The following is an 18,906-nucleotide window of genomic DNA, read 5'->3' as shown; positions in this document are numbered from 1 at the left end:
CTAGTATTTTGGCCACCTGATGCAAAGAGCCAACTCATTGGAAAAGACCTTAATGCCGGGAAAGATTGGGGGCAGGAGGAGAAGAGGGTGAGAGAGGATGAGTTGGTTAGATAGCAGCACCGACTCAATGGGCATGAATTTGAACAAACTCCAGGAGATAGTAGAGGACAGAGGAGTCTGTCATGCTGCAGTCCATGAGGTCACAAAGAGTCAGACACAACTTAGGAACTGAACCACAGCAACTGACATTTGGGGTTGTTTGTCAAAGCAGTTGTCCTGGTAGATGAGATCTGGCAGGTTTCTGGGCAGGACCAGCAACAGATGGCAGCAGGAACTCTATGGAAGGAAACAATATGCAGTGACCAGAGGGAAAATGGACAGAGTCCAGATCAGGGTCTTCCAGGTGGTCCTAGAAGCCGTGGCCTGACATTAACTGAGCACGACAAGAGGGAGATCAAAGGACTGGGGTTCCCACTGTACTGTAGCCCCTGAGGGCACAGTTTGCACAATAAAAGTAAGACAAGGTCTTCATTTCAAAGGAGGGAAGTGAAGTCTTTAGGAAGGAATCAGGCAAGGCAGGGGGTCAAGCAAAAGGATAAGACTAGACCTACCTGGTGACCAGGACTGCAGCATAGTGCAGAGCCTTGGACACAGGAAAGCAATGTAAGAATTTCTTCCCAAGCCCAGGGTCACGTCAGAGGAACAAAAGTGGCAGCTACAGCATGGCTGACTCAATGTCAATCTTCTGGGGTACTGATACTCAGGGAGCAAGCTGGTTGCCTCGTACTTATAGGAGGATACAAAGTGTCCTTGGCAACCAGAGGACAATAGATGAAAGAAAAGCCAATCACACAGTGGGAGAGCAGGGGAGCCAGGGCTCAGGAAGTGAGCCAAGAATCAGGAGCCCATCTATGGGGTCAAAAGATGAGAGACGGTGGGAATCAGAGGTTTAAAAAAGTACTCTGAGAAAACAGCAATAATGGAGCTTAATAGTCAGTTGCCTTCTAATACCAGGTCAGGTAGACTTCAAGAATGGCAACAGGTGGGTGATGAGAAGGGACACTGATGAGCCAAGAGGTCAGAAAGTACCTGATACCAATCAACAAGGAAAGTAATCACCACAAGAAAGCATCCTCATTTCCTCCCTGGCAGTGCTGCGAACGAACTGTGTCAATGTGCTAGCAAGGTCTGGGCTTTCCCTGCACGTCACTATAACCCACATGTTCTCATAGAGAGAATCAACACTCATCTCATTCAGGTGTTAGGAGGTGGAATTACCACTCTAGCTGCAGGCCTGTCACTTGGACGCTCATAAAACAGTTTTTATAGGCAATGAGCTATGAGACTGTTAACATTTACATTCTGCCCCATGCCTAGGAGTTTGGCTAGCTGTATGTGAAGGATACAAGTTCTGCAGGTTTATCATTAGGAGTTGGATGGTATTTTATCGGGAGACGTGGTTAGCAGCTCTTGGGATAATTAAGCTCTCATCCAGAGACCAGGGGAGCTCTAAATGACCAGGGATGGTACAGGCACATTGAGCTGGAAAAATGGCCAGTTGAATGCAGGATTCTGTCTCTGGTAACGAGTGGTAGATGTTTTCCTGCAAGTCTCTCACTATGGGTAGAGAGTGCATTGGTCATAGGAAGGATCGCCGTGACAGTCTTTCAAACAAGAGAGACAGCCTTTTATTATTTAAGGTGAAATCAAATTTCAAATAGTAAGGAAACTCTCCAAGAAAGAACTTCTTATAGACTATGAATAATCTCATTTATACTATAATGTAAATGACTAATATAACTTTCCAGAATATATTTTAATTGTGGAGAGGCAGAGAGCTGAGTCTGAGAGTTGGGAGCAAAATGAGACTGTAAGGAAGGGGAAGCTCACAGAGTGTATCTAGGGATGCTACTGGTACTCTTTTACAAGATGACCTTAACTTACTGCTCCAGACTCCTCCCCTGCTTGTCTGATCACCTTTCACACCTATCCTGCAATGCTGAAGGATGTCTACCTTTCTGAAGACACATCCTATCCTTTCATCTCCGTTTCCCATGTGTATTCCCCATGCTTGGGGCTTTTTTCTACCCCATGTACTCTCTGCCTGAACAGCTCTTACCTCTCCAAATCCAGGTTAAATGTTATTTCCCCTGTGAAGTCAGCCAGTCTCTGAGGCAGTTTCTGTTGCTGCTTCCCCTGTGTTGCAACAGCACTTCAGTCAGCTGTCTTTAGCATTAGCTATGTTAGATATCTTCTCCTCTAGGTTGCAAAGCCCTCAGTGTCGAGGACTGTCATTAACTGTTTCTGGATCCTGTGTCCAACACAGGGCCAGGCATTGCCACCTCCCAATCAATGGCTACTGGATCAGTAAAGAATTTTCTACTTAGGTGTTGTGAGAATGGATGAAGACAGTAGTAGATGCCAAGTGGGAACAATCAAAGCATCAAAGCAGTCTAAAAAAAAGTGTTTTTATGGCCTTGACTCTGGAAAGGATTTAAGATAAAATACTGATTCATTTTTAAAAGCCAACCAAACAATCCTTTTAAGTACCAGTTAGGCCCCTGATGCTGGACTGGAAACTAGCCTTTTACCTCAATTTTAATTTTGAGGTGTAATTGATGACAACATTAGTTTTAGGTGTACAACTAATGAGTCAATATTTCTATGTATCGCAGAATGAGTACCACAATAACAATTCAATTTTCTGAGAACTGACAAGACCAAAATGTTCCATCCACCAGAAGAGACTTTTCTTGACTGGTCATGCATCATCATGGTGAGGATTCGTGTTTGAATCAGCCTATGCACTAAGTTTTCCAAATTTGCTGGCATATTGTGTGCAGCACTTTCACAGCATCATCTTTCAGGATTTGAAAGAGCTCAACTGGAATTCCATCACCTCCACTAGCTTTGTTCATAGTGATGCTTTCTAAGGCCCACTTGACTTCACATTCCAGGATGCCTGGCTCTAGGTGAGTGATCATGCCATCGTGATTATCTTGGTCTTGAAGATCTTTTTTATACAGTTCTTTTATGTATTCTTGCCACCTCTTCTTAATATCTTCTGCTTCTGTTAGGTCCATACCATTTCTGTCCTTTATCGAGTCCATCTTTGCATGAAATGTTCCCTTGGTATCTCTAATTTTCTTGAAGAGATCTCTAGTCTTTCCCATTCTGTTGTTTTCCTCTATTTCTTCGCATTGATCACTGAGGAAGGTTTTCTTATTTCTTCTTGCTATTCTTTGGAACTCTGCATTCAGATGCTTATATCTTTCCTTTTCTCCTTTGCTTTTCACTTCTCTTCTTTTCACAGCTATTTGTAAGGCCTCCCCAGACAGCCATTTTGCTTTTTTGCATTTCTTTTCCATGGGGATGGTCTTGATCCCTGTCTCCTGTACAATGTCATGAACCTCAGTCCATAGTTCATCAGGCACTCTATCAGATCTAGGCCCTTAAATCTATTTCTCACTTCCACTGTATAATCATAAGGGATTTGATTTAGGTCATACCTGAATGGTCTAGTGGTTTTCCCAGCAAATTTGGAAAACTCAGCAGTGGCCACAGGACTGGAAAAGGTCAGTTTTCATTCCAATCCCCAAGAAAGACAATGCCAAAGAATGTTCAAACTACTGTACAACTGCACTCATCTCACACACTAGTAAAGTAATGCTCAAAATTCTCCAAGCCAGGCTTCAGCAATACATGAACCGTGAACTTCCAGATGTTCATGCTGGTTTTAGAAAAGGCAGAGGAACCAGAGATCAAATTGCCAACATCCGCTGGATCATCAAAAAAGCAAGAGACTTCCAGAAAAACATCTATTTCTGCTTTACTGACTATGCCAAAGCCTTTGACTGTATGGATCACAATAAACTGTGGAAAATTCTTTAAGAGATGGGAATACCAGACCACCCGACCTGCCTCTTGAGAAACCTATATGCAGGTCAGGAAGCAACAGTTAGAACTGGACATGGAACAACAGACTGGTTCCAAATAGGAAAAGGAGTACATCAAGGCTGTATATTGTCACCCTGCTTATTTAACTTATATGCAGAGTACATCATGAGAAACGCTGGACTGGAAGAAGCACAAGCTGGAATCAAGATTGCCGGGAGAAATATCAATAACCTCAGTTATGCAGATGACACCCCCTTATGGCAGAAAGTGAAGAGGAACTCAAAAGCCTCTTGATGAAAGTGAAAGTGGAGAGTGAAAACGATGGCTTGAAGTTCAACATTCAGAAAACGAAGATCATGGCATCCGGTCCTATCACTTCATGGGAAATAGATGGGGAAACAATGGAAACAGTGTCAGACTTTATTTTTCTGGGCTCCAAAATCACTGCAGATGGTGATTGCAGCCATGAAATTAAAAGACGCTTACTCCTTGGAAGAAAAATTATGACCAACCTAGACAGTATATTGAAAAGCAGAGACATTACTTTGCCAACAAAGGTCTGTCTAGTCAAGGCTATGGTTTTTCCAGTGGTCATGTATGGATGTGAGAGTTGGACTGTGAAGAAAGCTGAGCGCCGAAGAATTGATGCCTTTGAACTGTGGTGTTGGAGAAGACTCCTGAGAGTCCCTTGGACTGCAAGGAGATCCAACCAGTCCATTCTGAAGGAGATCAGCCCTGGGATTTCTTTGGAAGGAATGATGCTAAAGCTGAAACTTCAGTACTTTGGCCACCTCATGCGAAGAGTTGACTCATTGGAAAAGACTCTGATGCTGGGAGGGATTGGGGGCAGGAGGAGAAGGGGACGCCAGAGGATGAGATGGCTGGATGGCATCACTGACTTGATGGATGTGAGTCTGAGTGAACTCCGGGATTTGGTAATGGACAGGGAGGCCTGGCGTGCTGGGATTCATGGGGTCGCAAAGAGTTGGACATGACTGAACGACTGAACTGAACTGATTCACTAAGTTAATGACCTGTTAATTCAGATAAAATAAACTCATATCCAAAAGCAGCTTGGTAAAGTAGAAGGAGCTCAAGTCTGAAGGACTTGGTTCTAGTCCCAGCTCTGCCCTTAATAGAAAGGTACCAATTCTTTCTTTCTCTTCATCTTTCAAATGAAAAGGGCTTGACAGACTATATTCTCCAATCATGCCACAACACATGCTCTCATTCCACATGCTTTTTTTTTAATTGAAGTATAATTGCTTTACAGAATTGGGGTTTCTGCCAAACATCAACATGAATCAGCCATAGGTCCGCATGCTCCTCTTACAGCGTGATACAGATTCTTGTCCCATCTTGTTCTTTCCCTTGATTATGGGTGAAACTTTGGGACTGCTTCAACCAATAGAATATAGCAGAAGCAACTCTGTGTGACTTCTGAATCTAGATTATAAAAAATCCATGCAATTCTGCCTCACTCATAGAACACCCAAGCTCTATGAACTCATCTGTCACTGTATAAGGAAGCACAAACTAGCTCATGTGACAAGACCTCAGGGAAAGGTTATATGTAGGTGTCCTAGTCAACAGACAGATCTGTGAATGCAAACCATGCAGGGGAGTCTAGCCGTCGGCCATTGAGTCATTTCCAGCCTTTGAGTCTTCCCAGCTGAAGTCCCAGAAATCATAGGATTGAGAAAGCATTTCCTTTTGGGCCTGTCTGAAATTCTGACCCAAAGAATCCATAAACATAATAAAATGGTTGTCTTATGCCATCCAGTCTCAGGGTGGTTTGTTACATGGCAATAGGAACTGGAAGAGATGGTACTATCTGTCTTGACACCCTTACAACGTTGCGAAGATCAAATGAAATTAGTATGTAAGACCATGCTCTGCACATTTAAAAACAACCTACAAATAAAATTCAATGAGCTCGTGTAAAGCAGCTGTGCCTGGCCTCACTAACCTCCCCACCTCCCTGCCCTCCCTTCGTGGTTTTGAGGCACCACTAGGGAACATAAGACCTTGAGGAACCCAGTTTGAAAACCACCGTTCTCATCCAACCCATTCATTCTATGGATGAGATAACAGACCTAGGGTGACTCATCCAAAATCACACACTGGCTGTGTGCTTGTTCCAATTGTCATGCTGCCTCCAAAAAGAGAACTATCTCAGGTAGAACCATCCTTGTCTGAGAGCCAGAAAGTGGCAAGCAGGGACAGCAAGATCATTGTGTGATATTTCTTTACAAGTCTCTAACAGACACTTGGAGCTGTTGCCCAAACATGCCAAAGAGGAGCCTATTTCATTCCCCTCCTCCCCTCTCTGCTCCTCTGCCTCTCAGTCCTGATAGTGTAGATCATTCCGTTGGGTAAAACAGGAAGACTCAGCTGCCTATTCCACGCGGAGCTCTGCAGGCTGTCAGCTCTGTGATGAATGGAGATCTGAGCTCATGCAGAGGTCTGCCTGGTTTGGGTGAAGCTCTGTTTGATCACCCATCATTGGCATTCAGGGAGAGTTCCTAATTGTCACTCGGTGATGGGGTGCTGCTCTGTGGTTAAGTGCGTGGGAGCCTCGCTCAGTTATTAACCTTTATGTTGCCCCCATTGCAGTGAGGGCAAAGGCAGGCTGGGATTCTGATCAAGTAATATTTAATGCACTGCCTCTCTTACTCAGCGAATATCCTAACTATTTCAATGGAAGGGAAAAAAGTAAACCCCCAAATCAAACTAAGCAGAAAGGATAAAGGTAAAAACTATTGACCCGAGTACAGTAATGTCTTTCCATCTGATATGTTCCTATACTTGGGAAGGTCCTGAGGGTATTGATGAAAGACCCCTGACACTCTGAAAACTGCAGATTCATAAATCATTGAGTTTGAAAAAGGCTTTGGTGCCTGTCCCCTGAAATAAGGGTGTCGTTCATTTAGGATTTATGGTTCTGGGGAAGGCAATTTATCTAAATAGCTACAGAGAACATTAATGGGGGACTTGAGTGTTTCTGATCCAGTGGGAGCCATGGAGCTAAAAGCTTTACATGGGAATTCAGGAATATCAGGTTTCAATGAACTTTCAAAAAATCCATAGATGTAGTAATTACTGAACAATCATTTGGTTGGAATATTAGTTGTCTGCATAACTCGAAGAAGAGATAATGAATTATCTTTAAAGACAAAGTAAGATGTTTATTATAGTATTTCATGGCAGAGTATGGGGATTTTAAATTTCAGATTAAAAGTGAGCATTTTTATTACTATAAATGTGCATGTTCACTGGATAAAATTTGGTAAACATAAAAAGTCTAAAGAAAAATTAACAATATTCTCACTTGGTAACGATAATCACTGTAAATACGCTGAATATCTTTCCTTCCAGTCTTTTTTTCTGTGAATAGGTGTACACACACACACACACACACACACACACACACATAAAATCGTATATATATATCATTTAATATTAAGAACTTTGCATTCCCTGGTGGTCCAGTGGTTAAGACCTCCTCACTCCCCATGCAGGGGTCCCAGGTTTGATCCCTGGTCAGGAAACCAGATCCCACATGCCACAACTAAGACTCAGCATAGCCAAGCACATGTTTTTAAAAAAGAATGTTGCACTACAGCTTTGTATTCTGCTTCTTTATTTGACATTATGAAGATCATTTCACATCTTTCAAAAATATGTTTTGTAAAAGCAATGTTTGTTCCATAATATATTGAATTACCCTATTATTAGACATCTAGTTGTCTCCACTTTTCACACTGTCTCTGAAATTTTCTTTATGTTAAATCCTAGAAGTGAGGTTCGTGGAGGAAAAGATCTATACATTTTTACAAAGCACTTGACACAAACTGCCTTTACACTTTCCCAGTCACTTTATTTTCTCTTTTCTTATGCCGTGTGTGAGCTGCGGGACTTCACGCTTTTGCCCTTGTGTTCGCTTATTCCCACATCTTCCCTAGGAATTTGTTTACTCAATGTTCCTTGTGCATATGTTGCCTTACCACCCACGCTCACTTTCCCTCTCTTCTCTTCTTCCACAAATCACACCGATCTTCAGGGTCCAGTGTAACCAGTGTAACCGTCCTCCTCCAGGAAAGGAGGTCCCTCTCCTCCCCCACAGAGCCTTCCTAGACCTCTCTATCCATAGGCGGCTCTTCTGAACTGCTCTGTATTTTATTGTCTTCACAGCACTCCCCTGACAATTAATCACCACTTACCAGCTGTATGACCTTCAGTAATCCCAGAAGCTTGTCGTGAGAATTTAATGAGATCAAGCCTATAAAATAAATACCTATCACAGAGTGGGGCACAGGCTGCAGCTGGGCAATAAATGGAATAAATAAATGGAAGCTCTTGTTGTTATTATGGCCCGTTTGCCTTGTGACATTTCTTCTGTGGATGTTACATACATCCTCTTCCACTGCTATTTAACTGTGTATGACTGTGATTCCAAATCCCCTGAGGCCAGCTACTCCCTGGCACTCAGAGCAGCTTCCTCTCGGAAGAAGATCGCAGGGAATGTTGCTGCTGGTGACCAAGCAGTCGGTTCCTTGTTCTTCCCAACCACTTTTGCTTCTTAGATGACCTCAGAACTCAAAGCTCCGAACTTGTCTGTCTCTTAAATGACAGTCTAGGCTGCTGGAGCACATAGCAAGATTCAGCAGGATATGGTGGTTTAGGACTGGTTTTGTGTTTAATGTGATTGGAGGGTAGAAACGTGAGCACGTATGTGCATCAGAGTTTCTGAGTTGGAAGGGCACTTCAAGGTCTCCTTGTCCCTTGTACTCGTTTTCCAAATATTGGGAGATACCCTCACGCTGTGCCTGGGCTGAGTGCTAGAAGGCCTGGATGCTGGCTTTCTATTTACAAATATTTGTTGTGTCTTCAACAAGTCACTACCCTTCCTGGTTTTAAGCTTCTTCATCTATAAAATGAGACAGTTGGGCTAGATAATATCTCAAGTGCCTTTCAACTAAATTTTATGATTCTATGAAACTGAAGCCCAGAAAGGTTAACAAACTTTCCCTAAATTATGGAGAACACAGACTAGAATAAAAATCTGACTTAAATCCCGGCGCTTTGCCTAGCCCTCTCGTCTAACTCACCAATCACAGGGACTCATCTAATGCCTTCCGTATACTAGACACTCAGAAAGATCACAAGCAGGGATAAGACAGGGGCCCAGTTTTCACACCTTGCTGGGAACACAGACAGAAAATTACTAACCAGCTAGTTGTTCCCCAACATCTGTTCTCCCCTGTTACTCACAAAATTCAGAGAACCTCCAATTTTAACTAGGCATGTATCCATTCAGAATAAAGTTAAACCTCTTACCTTTCGTTGCAGCCAAGTGTGGCCATGGGATCAAGTTCTGGACAGGGCCACGTGACCGTAATTGTTCTGTGTGACTCCTAGGTCATTGCATTCCCTCATCTCATTTTCCCTTTTCCCACTGGCTGGGATGTGGATGTGGTGCTGAGCCATCTTGGATCATGTGAACAAATGTGGTATCCTAGGGATGAGCTAGAAGATAGCAGAAGCCGGGGTCCTGGTGTCCTGGAGACACCACTGGACTGATTATTCCGGCACTGTTACAGAAGACAAATATATTTCTAGGGTTAAATGAGGCAAACTGTTATTTTGAGTTTCTATTATAGCTTCTAAATTCACATCCTAATACATTTGCCAGTTGAGGGCCAAAGGTGTTCATGGAATACAGATGAGAGGACCATTCCTGGAAGCTGTGATGGTCAAGATTCTTATAGATGGAGTGTGAGCTGGGTTAAAAAATCAATAGGTAGATGGGACTTCCCTGACTGTCCAGTGGCTAAGATTCTGCGCTTCCAATGCAGGGGGCCCAGATTCGATTCCTAGTCAGGGAACTAGATCCTACATGCCACAACTACGAGTCCGTATGCTGCAACTAAGATAAGATCCCACATGCCACAGTGAAGCTCGAAGATCCTACACGTTACAACTAGGACCCAGTGCAGCCAAATAGATATTGAAAAAAAAAGAATGATGGGTAGAAATAGAGAACAGCCAACTACAGTGAGGTACATGGCAATGAGCCAAGTCACAGAAATGGGAATATAGATGGTAATTTGGAAAGGGTCTAAAGAGAAGGCTTGTATAAGATGATGGTTTCCAAACCAACTGATCATCATAATCAATTTGGAGACTTAAAAACAGATTCCTGAGTCCCAGGAACAAGTACTATGATTACAGTAAATCAGACATGGGATCCAAGAATCTGTATTTTGAAGCTTTCAGATGATTCTGATGATGGAAAGCACTGTGTGTCTGCAATATGAAGCAGTTAGAATGAGACCAGGCCATGGAGGACTTTAAAATCCATGCTAAAAATCTGTTGTTTCCCCAAGACTGGGCTTGGCACCACCTGAACACCTTAGAGATTGCTTTTAAAACTACCTGTCAGGTATACACACTGCTATACCTTGGATATACCTTGGATAAACAACAAGATCCTACTGTATAGCACAGGGAACTCTATTCAATGTTATGTGGCAGCCTGGATGAGAGGGGAGTTTGGGGGAGAATAGATACATGCTTATGTATGGCTGGATCCCTCTGCTGCCCTCCTGCAACTATCACCACATTGTTAATCGGTTATACTCCAATACAAAATAAGAAGTTCAACAAACAAGAACCAGTTGTCGGGTAAGAGGAATCCTAAGAGGAAGTCTACATGGTGTCCTAGAAATAAGTCAGACCTGAGCTCTCATTCTGGCTCTACCCCTGGTCAACTGTGTGACCTGGAGAATGAGCCTCAGTGTCTTTATCAGAAAAAAATAGAGAAAATAAGCACTGCTATGGAGATGAAGTGGGAAAATGCATGCACCAATATCTGGCTCAGTGTGAACACCCTGTAACATCACTGAAATGTTAGTTGTCCTCCAGGCACTGAGCTGTTGCTCTGCCTGCTGTGTTTGAGGTGGGCTGATTAGAGGGTATGTAGAGGGCTTCCCTGGTGGTTCAGGTGGTAAAGAATCTGCCTGCAATGCAGGAGACTTGGGTTCAATCCCTGGGTCGGGAAGATCCCCTGGAGAAGGGAATGGCAACCCACTCCAGTATTCTTGCCTGGAGAATCCCATGGACAGAGAATCCTGGTGGACTACAGTCACTGGGGCTGCAAAGCGTCGGACACGACTGAGTGACTAACACTAACCCAGGGCTGGAGGTGGGGCTGAGGGTGGGGCTGGGGGTGGTGGACTCGAGACCGGGATTTTTGCTGTCCTGCCTCTGGCACCCACTCACCTACAACCTTGGGCCCCTGGCACTCTGCTAGCAGCGGACCATGCCATCATGAGTCATTGGCCCCTAGATAAATAATTCAAACTTGCTATTATTTAGTACTCTGTGGTCAAGGCTGGAGACCTGCCAAAATCAGGCCAGGCCTCTGTGGCACGGAAGGGCTCTCACCGACTCCCCTGCAATCTCAGCCTTCAGCCTCGATTTCCATTAGTTCAGGATGGAGGAGAGAGGGCACATTCTGGAAGCTCCCAGGGTTCTACATTGTGACTTGGAGAAAATAAAGAGGCTTAATTACTTTGGGCTAAAGTACACAGGTATTTGACATTTTGAAAAATAGTTTTATGACATTTCTTTGAAAGGTCTGGACCAAAGGCAGCTGCTTCTACTTTGAGGAGATGGCAGAAACGGAGAAGGATAGCAAGCAAGTGAGAAAAACTTTGCATTTTAACAATACTCCCTAACATTTACCAAGTGCTTTATACTTTTCAAAGCAGCTTTACATTCATTACTAAATTATTTGATTTTTACAATTACTGACCATGAGAGAGACAGCAGGGGGTGAAGAAATTCTGTTACTTACTAACTGGATGGGCCTTGTCAAATTAACTTCTCTGACCTTAGCTTTCTCTTTCTTAAAGTGGAGATATTACCTGCTTGCAGGCTTGTGGTAACAAATGAATGAAATGCAAATTGTAATCAGAGTCCCTAGCATAGCTGCTAGCACCGAGCAGATGCTTACTAGCTGTGAGTTTCCTTTGCCTCCCATTGTATATATGTGCCAGCTGAGGAGAGAGATATAATGTGAGTCCATAAAGGGCTGGAAACAGTGCCTGGCCCAGAGATTTTTCTCGCTACAACATATAGACACTCAGGAAAGGCTAGTTCTCAAAATAAAACAAATACCTATTTGCAGGGTAGTGATGGAGACACAGACAGAGAGAAGAGATTTGTGGACACAGTAGGAGAAGGTGGGACGAATGGAGACAGCAGCATTGAAACATGTACATGACTGTATGTAACATAGACCGCCAGTGGGAACTGGCTGTATGACACAGGGAGCTCAAAACCAGTGCTCTGCGACTGCCTAGAGGGGTAGGACAGGAGAGAGAGAGGTTCAAGAAGGAGGGGACATAGGTATGCCTATGGCTGATTCGTGTTGATGTATGGCAGAAACCAACACAATATTGTAAAGCAATTATCCTTCAATTAAAAATAAGTAAATTTAAAAACTCAATATTCAAAAAGACTAAAAAAGGAACAAATACCGATTATCACATTTCCCCCTAAATTTCATACTGGGAGTAGAATCTGAAATGGGTCTGTAGGGCTTCTAATAGAATAAGAGGCAAGTGAGAGAAAAGAGACTCAGTGTGGAAGACAACAGCCAAACAGATGGGTGAGGGGAGAAGGAAGCGCATGGTGAGGCTGGCTTCAGACAATGTGTCTTCTCTGCCAAGCTTCCAGTAGAAACGGCTGACAGAAGGCACAGAACCAAGAGCATCCAGAGCTACAGGAAGTTCCAACACCAGGCGAGAAAGACCTGCTGCAGCAATCCATCACCAAATCAAGGTCAGAAATTATCTTGACAGATCAAACGCAATGAGTAGGATGAAACCCCAAAGAATTCAACCTGAGGTCATGGCTGGGTTCAAAAGCTCAATAGCACAAAATATTGAATGAGAAAAACTGACTTCAAAGCAGAAGATGTTTTCCACTTCCTTTTTTGAAATGGCAACCAAAGGCAGCCTGATACACTCGAAGGAGTACTGGACCAGTAGGAGCCCCTACTCTGTCCTCACTCCCCGTGAGCTGTGAGTTACTTAGCCTCTCTGGACCTCAGTTTCCTTTCCTGTAAAATCAGTGGCTTGGACTACTAGACAATTCTGTTTATATTAACTTTAACATGTAACTCTCACATTTTCTCCAAGTCAAGGAGACGTGGTAATTTTAGTTGGCTTTAAGTTCAATAAGAGCCAGTAGTAGTAGAGAAGTAGCCCAGCCAACCCCTCAATTGCTGGGCAGATCTCTTTTTAGTCATCACTTTTGGGGGAAAGGGCACATTTTGAGGGATCTACAGGAAAGCTAGAGTCTGCCCAGAGAAAACTCTTCAGAATTGTGGAAGATCATTTTCAAATTAGGAAAAACTGAGAAACTGGAAATATTTATTCTCAAGGAAAAAAAGGCAATGGCACCCCACTCCAGTACTCTTGCGTGGAAAATCCATCCCATGGACGGAGGAGCCTGGTAGGCTGCAGTCCATGGGGTCGCTAAGAGTCGGACACGACTGAGCGACTTCACTTTCACTTTTCACTTTCATGCATTGGAGAAGGAAATGGCAACCCACTCCAGTGTTCTTGCCTGGAGAATCCCAGGGATGGGGGAGCCTGGTGGGCTGCCGTCTATGGGGTCACACAGAGTTGGACACGACTGAAAAGAAATGGAATAGCTATAAAGCCAATATCTGACAGGTTGCAGCTCAAAAGATGAATGCAGTCCAGACAAAGTGGGTCAATTTGAGCCCAACATATGAACCTGCCATGGTGGGACAGGAGGCTGGTCATGCAAGAGGGAGCAGGCTGCCGCTGGAGGTGCTGGCCTATGCCCCAGGAACAGCCTTGGGAGGCACAAGAGGAAACCAAGATGCTTCCAAGATCTCTTAATGCTGAGACCTGAGGATTCAAATCAAGGAAGGAACAGGAAGGACCGAAAACAAGGCTGCTGGAAAAATTAGATGAGCGGGGTAAATGGTGGTAATGAGAGAAAGGGCCTGGCTGCCTCTGTAAAGGACACATTCATCACAGGCAGTGCTGTTAGACCAACTAGCAAGAAGCGTGACCAGTAGATTGCCCCTCACAACCCGGATGTGGGGCGACTGGTTAGAGTGGGAGCGATGAGACAGCAGAGCTCAGTGGCGTCTGGTTTCTCTTGGTTTTATCTTTTATCAATAGATTGTTGATCCCCAGACAGCAGGGATCTTATTTAGGTCTTTCTGCTCCCCCATCGGTTAGCTCCTGGCTCCACTTCAGATGCTCCACTGGTGTTCAATAAACAGTTTGTCAAGTGCCTGCTTGAATGGACGAAGGAACAGCTAGAGCTCAATGAACATCTATTGACTCAATTAATTAATTAATTAATTGATGGAAAATCGACCCGCCCTTTCATTCTGCTCTCAGGAGGGTGAAACTCTAAGAAAAGAGGCTCACAGTGGAAACAAAGATGGAGGAGATGAAAACTAAGGAAGTAAGAAACATGTTGTCAGAAGAAAAGGAGAGAGAGGTGGGGAGGGAAAAAATGCAAATAAACATCAGTGTTAGGGGAGCATCCATACTGGCTTCTGGAAAGGCATTCCATCTACCCATCCATCTATCCATACATCAATTCATTCCATGATTCCTTTATTCATTCCTTTGAACAGCCTTTTTCAAGGGCCTACTCTCACTCCAGCTTGTTCTTGAGACTACCTAAGACACCATGAGGCATAAAATCCAGCTGGGCTTCTAGTGTCTGCACCAGAGTCTCACAAAAAGAATACTGCTAAAAAATAATATAAGATGCATGATGGCTCAAGATCATACACCAGCTCTGTAGTCTCCTAGATCACCAGGGGCTGACTATAGGAATACGATTTTAAAAATATTTCTCTGGCTACCTGCATTCTGAGGCTCCTCAAATTTCTTCCCATGTCATTCTGAGGGTTATCAGTGGGTGACACCCTATGCTTGTGGAGGTCTCAGGGCACCTGACCCGCCTGCTCATCTGTTCTGCCTTGTTGAGCTGAAACCTTCAGTCACCATCAAAGGCACATTCAGCAGCCACAGAGGGTGCCTTCCAAAGCCTGTTGCACCAGGGGCACCACCCAGGGCCCTGCTACTGCTGCTGGTGCTGACACTTGTGTTGAAGCCACTCTACCCCAAACCCCATCCTGCACACCTGCCTATACCCAACACCCAGTGTAGGTGACCAAGCTGGAGACACTATCTCTCTTCCAAACAGCACTTGCTGGCCCTAAAACAGCAGCTATTTTAGACCATTAGCATCTATGACCATCATTATAAGGCTGCTCTTTTATAATTTTTTGTAGCTCTTCCTATAGAGAAGGGCTCAGACATCAGACTGGTGGAGCTGGCCAGAGGTCATTCTGAGTGGCAGAATCCACATTCCCACTCCCCACACCCTGGGCCATTATTCTTAAATCTAACTTCTGAATCTCCCTGCTCTCTTCTCTTAGGATAAACTCTTTTTCCAGAAGACTCCTAGGTTCCTTAGGTAAACAGGTCCCTAGTGGGTCTCCAATAGTCCACAAAAAGGAATGAGCCACATGAGTTGTATAGGAAGTGATCTAGGTCCTAACTGGTTGCGAGCCCGGAATGGTAGGTTGAAGAGTCCAGGCCTTATTTAAGCTTAGCAGCACAGAGCCCAATGCAGTGATTGATTAGCGATGCCTGCCACATGCACTGGAGGGCCAGGGGCATCACATGTGCCAAGTGTAGGCCCTCCCTGATCTCGGTTACTGTTTGCCTCCAGAGAGTGATGACTGGATAGGAAAGGAAGGGACCTGAAATCTGATTATTTTAATAGTGAATATTAGTGATATTTAATAGTGAATATTTCATTATATCTCACAACAACCCAGAGAAAGGGATATTCTTAACAATCCCTTTTACAGATGAGAAGCTAAAACTCAGAAAAGGTAAGTGATTTGTTTAAAGCCAGACAGGTACCAAGAGTACAATCAGGATCCACACATAGGTTTACTGAACTCAGAAGCCATGCTTCGTCCATCATGTCCCTGAGCACTTAGGGTGAAATGGAATGGACCACAAGATCCTTGAAGGCAGTGATGGGGACTTGGGTCTTATCCCAGGCAGAGCTTTATCCAAGCTCCCCATGTCAGCAGGCACGAGGTAATGCCTACCCTGGTATTGATGGTAGGTATCGGTAACCTACCCTGGTAATGATGATGGCTGATAATGACTGTGGGGATGTGGCCCAGGTCCCCCTCCTCATAAAGGATTGGACTTCATAGCAGTAGAGAAAGGGTTAGTTGCTCCCAAAGGCCTCTTTACATGCAATAGATTATCAGACTGACTCCTGATCATTTCAAAATGCACACATTCATCAGTATTATCTAAGCCCCACAGGAGCACTTTGCCAGGAGAGTCACCCAAATGCTTTTCCTGAATGCAGACTCTTTGTCCTCCTTGCTGACACTGACCACAGTGGCCAGTCACCTCTGACTCCCAGCTGTCCTTGGCCATCAAGGTGTCTGTGTGCAGTAGCTGGATTTTATGCCTGCAGATTTCCTGTGGCATTTTCCAGTTTAACAAAGCACGATACACATATGCTTCCATCTACATCTATGCACCTCCAAGTCTAGCCACCTCTGCTAAGGAGTGTTAAGGTTCCACGAGAGGCATTAGAGCATGTTCTCAAGCCTGCCCTGCTCTGGACACATACCAGCTAACATCCCCTTCCCTCATTCCACACCTTTCTGGGGGCAGGAAGTAAAATGACAGCCCAGGTGGGCTACTTTCTTCAATCACAGTGTATCTTCACAGATGTGCTGAGCACTTAGCCCAGCGCCCATCGCTGTGGAAAAGACAAGAAAAGACAAAATTCATAGACCCTGCCCTCCAAAAGACGAGGAAACCACCCAGGCACAACCATACCACACAGCAGAGGATAAAGTGGTGGATTCTTTTTTTAACTTATTTTTTAATTGAAGGAACATTGCTTTACAATGTTGTGTTGGTTTTTACCATACTATAATGTGAATCAGCTATGATTATACATATATCCTCTCCCTTCTGATCCTCCCTCCCCTCCCCTAACCTCACCTTTCTAGGTCATCAGAAAGTGCAAGGCTGGGCTCCCTGTGCTATATAGCAACTTCTCACCAGCTATCTGTTTTACACATGATTGTGTATAGTGCTGAATTTTGAGGCCAAGAAAAAAAAAAAAGAAGATTTGTAAAGTCAGAGGTAAAAATGTAGACCTGCATTCTCAAGGAAGGCCTCAGGAAAGACGGCAGGGGTGGGAGGATTAAATCTGGGTCTTAAATGAGGTTAAGATTAGAGCAACTTTCATGGCGGTCCAGTGGCTAAGACTTTGCTCCCAGTGCAGGGGGCCCAGGTTTGACCCTGGTCAGGGAACTAGATTCCATATGCCACAGCTAAGACCAGGCACAGCCAAATAAATGTTGTTTTTTTTTTTTTTTTTTAAAGAAAGGCTAAGATTAGAATTCAGAGACGAATCTGGGCTGGGTGCTGGTCTCGGTCCCTCACTAGCTGGGTAAACTTGACCACACACAAGCCTCCTCTGTGATCAGTTTCCTCATCTATCAAACAGAATAATCATGGGCCCTCCTAGGACCGTGGTCCAGGCTATCCCATGTTCCTCACATGTGCCCAATCAAGTGTCAGAATTACAACACAATCCCTTAGCAGCAATTCTAAGGCCCTGAGAGCCCAAAGTGATTTTTGTAACTCATTTGGTGTTTGGCAGCCACACCTGACCTAACTGGATGTACTGAGTGGTAGAATCTGGCCTGAACTGATGGGAACCTGTGGATGATATTCTTTATCCCACATAGTGGCAATAGTCATATATTTCACTACAGAAAAAACTTAATGTATTTGATTATGGCATGCTGCCTCAGACCCCACGGGTCAATATATAATACACTACAGATTATGTGTTTATACACCAAACTCTGAACAATCCTGAGCTCTGAAACACCTCTGGCCACAAAAGACCTGTATTATTATACCTGTATTATTTTTAAGGGTTATTTTTATTTATCTGGCTGCATTGAGTTCTTGGTTGCAGCACTCGGGATCTTTGTTGCAGTGCCAAGACTCTAGTTGTGACACGCAACGGGCTCCAGAGCGCATGGGCTCAGTAGTTGCAATGTGCAGGCTCAGTTGCTCTGTGGCATATAGGATCTTAATTCCCCAACCAGGGATGGAACCTGCATCCCCTGCAATCCAAGGCAGATTCTTCACCACTGGATCAGCAGGGGAGTCCCTACTTGTATTATCATACAGCCTTGGCTAAAGGGAAAGCAGCAGGCATTTCCAACGACTAACCCCAATACTGTGACAATCGCTATCTAGAGCAAGGCTTGGCAGACTTTTTTTCTGTAAAGGGCCAGATAGTAAATATTTTAGGCCCGGTAGGCCACATATGGTCTCTGTTGTAACTGTTCAACTCTGTAGCGTGAAAGAAGCTACCACAAATGGGCATGGCTGTGTTCCAATAAAACTTTATTTACAAAAAACAGACAGCTGGCTGGGTTTGGCCCATAGGCTATGACGTGCCAACTTTGAGGCAGAGAATAGGTTTGAGACCTGGAGAGAGCGCCTGCTTTGTCTCAGGCCCATTTCACGTGCTGATCTCTGAGAGGCACAGAAAAAGGCAGATCCAGGTCCAAAGGTCAGGCCTCTGGGTCTGTCAATTCTGGTGTGGGGTGGCAAGTCTTCTCTCCTCCCTGGAGTGGACTCTACCTTGCTGCACAGACCTTCTAACACCTGGGAGCAGGGCAGAGGGCCAGTGAGCCTCTTTGGATCCCCTGATTCAGTGCCAGCTAGCCTCAGAAACAGAAGAGAATCTGAATTTCCTCATTTGACAAGATGAAAAATGCCAACTCAAAAATCAAAAGCAATGAGAAGTATAAAGCCAAGCCTCAGTGCTCTTCAGGTCTGTAAAAACCATTTGGCCCACAGGCCA

This window comes from Bos javanicus, chromosome 10 (assembly GCF_032452875.1).
Source record: "Bos javanicus breed banteng chromosome 10, ARS-OSU_banteng_1.0, whole genome shotgun sequence".
NCBI lineage: Eukaryota > Metazoa > Chordata > Mammalia > Artiodactyla > Bovidae > Bos > Bos javanicus.
The sequence above is the reverse complement of the archived record's forward strand: the minus strand, read 5'-3'. Positions refer to the sequence as shown.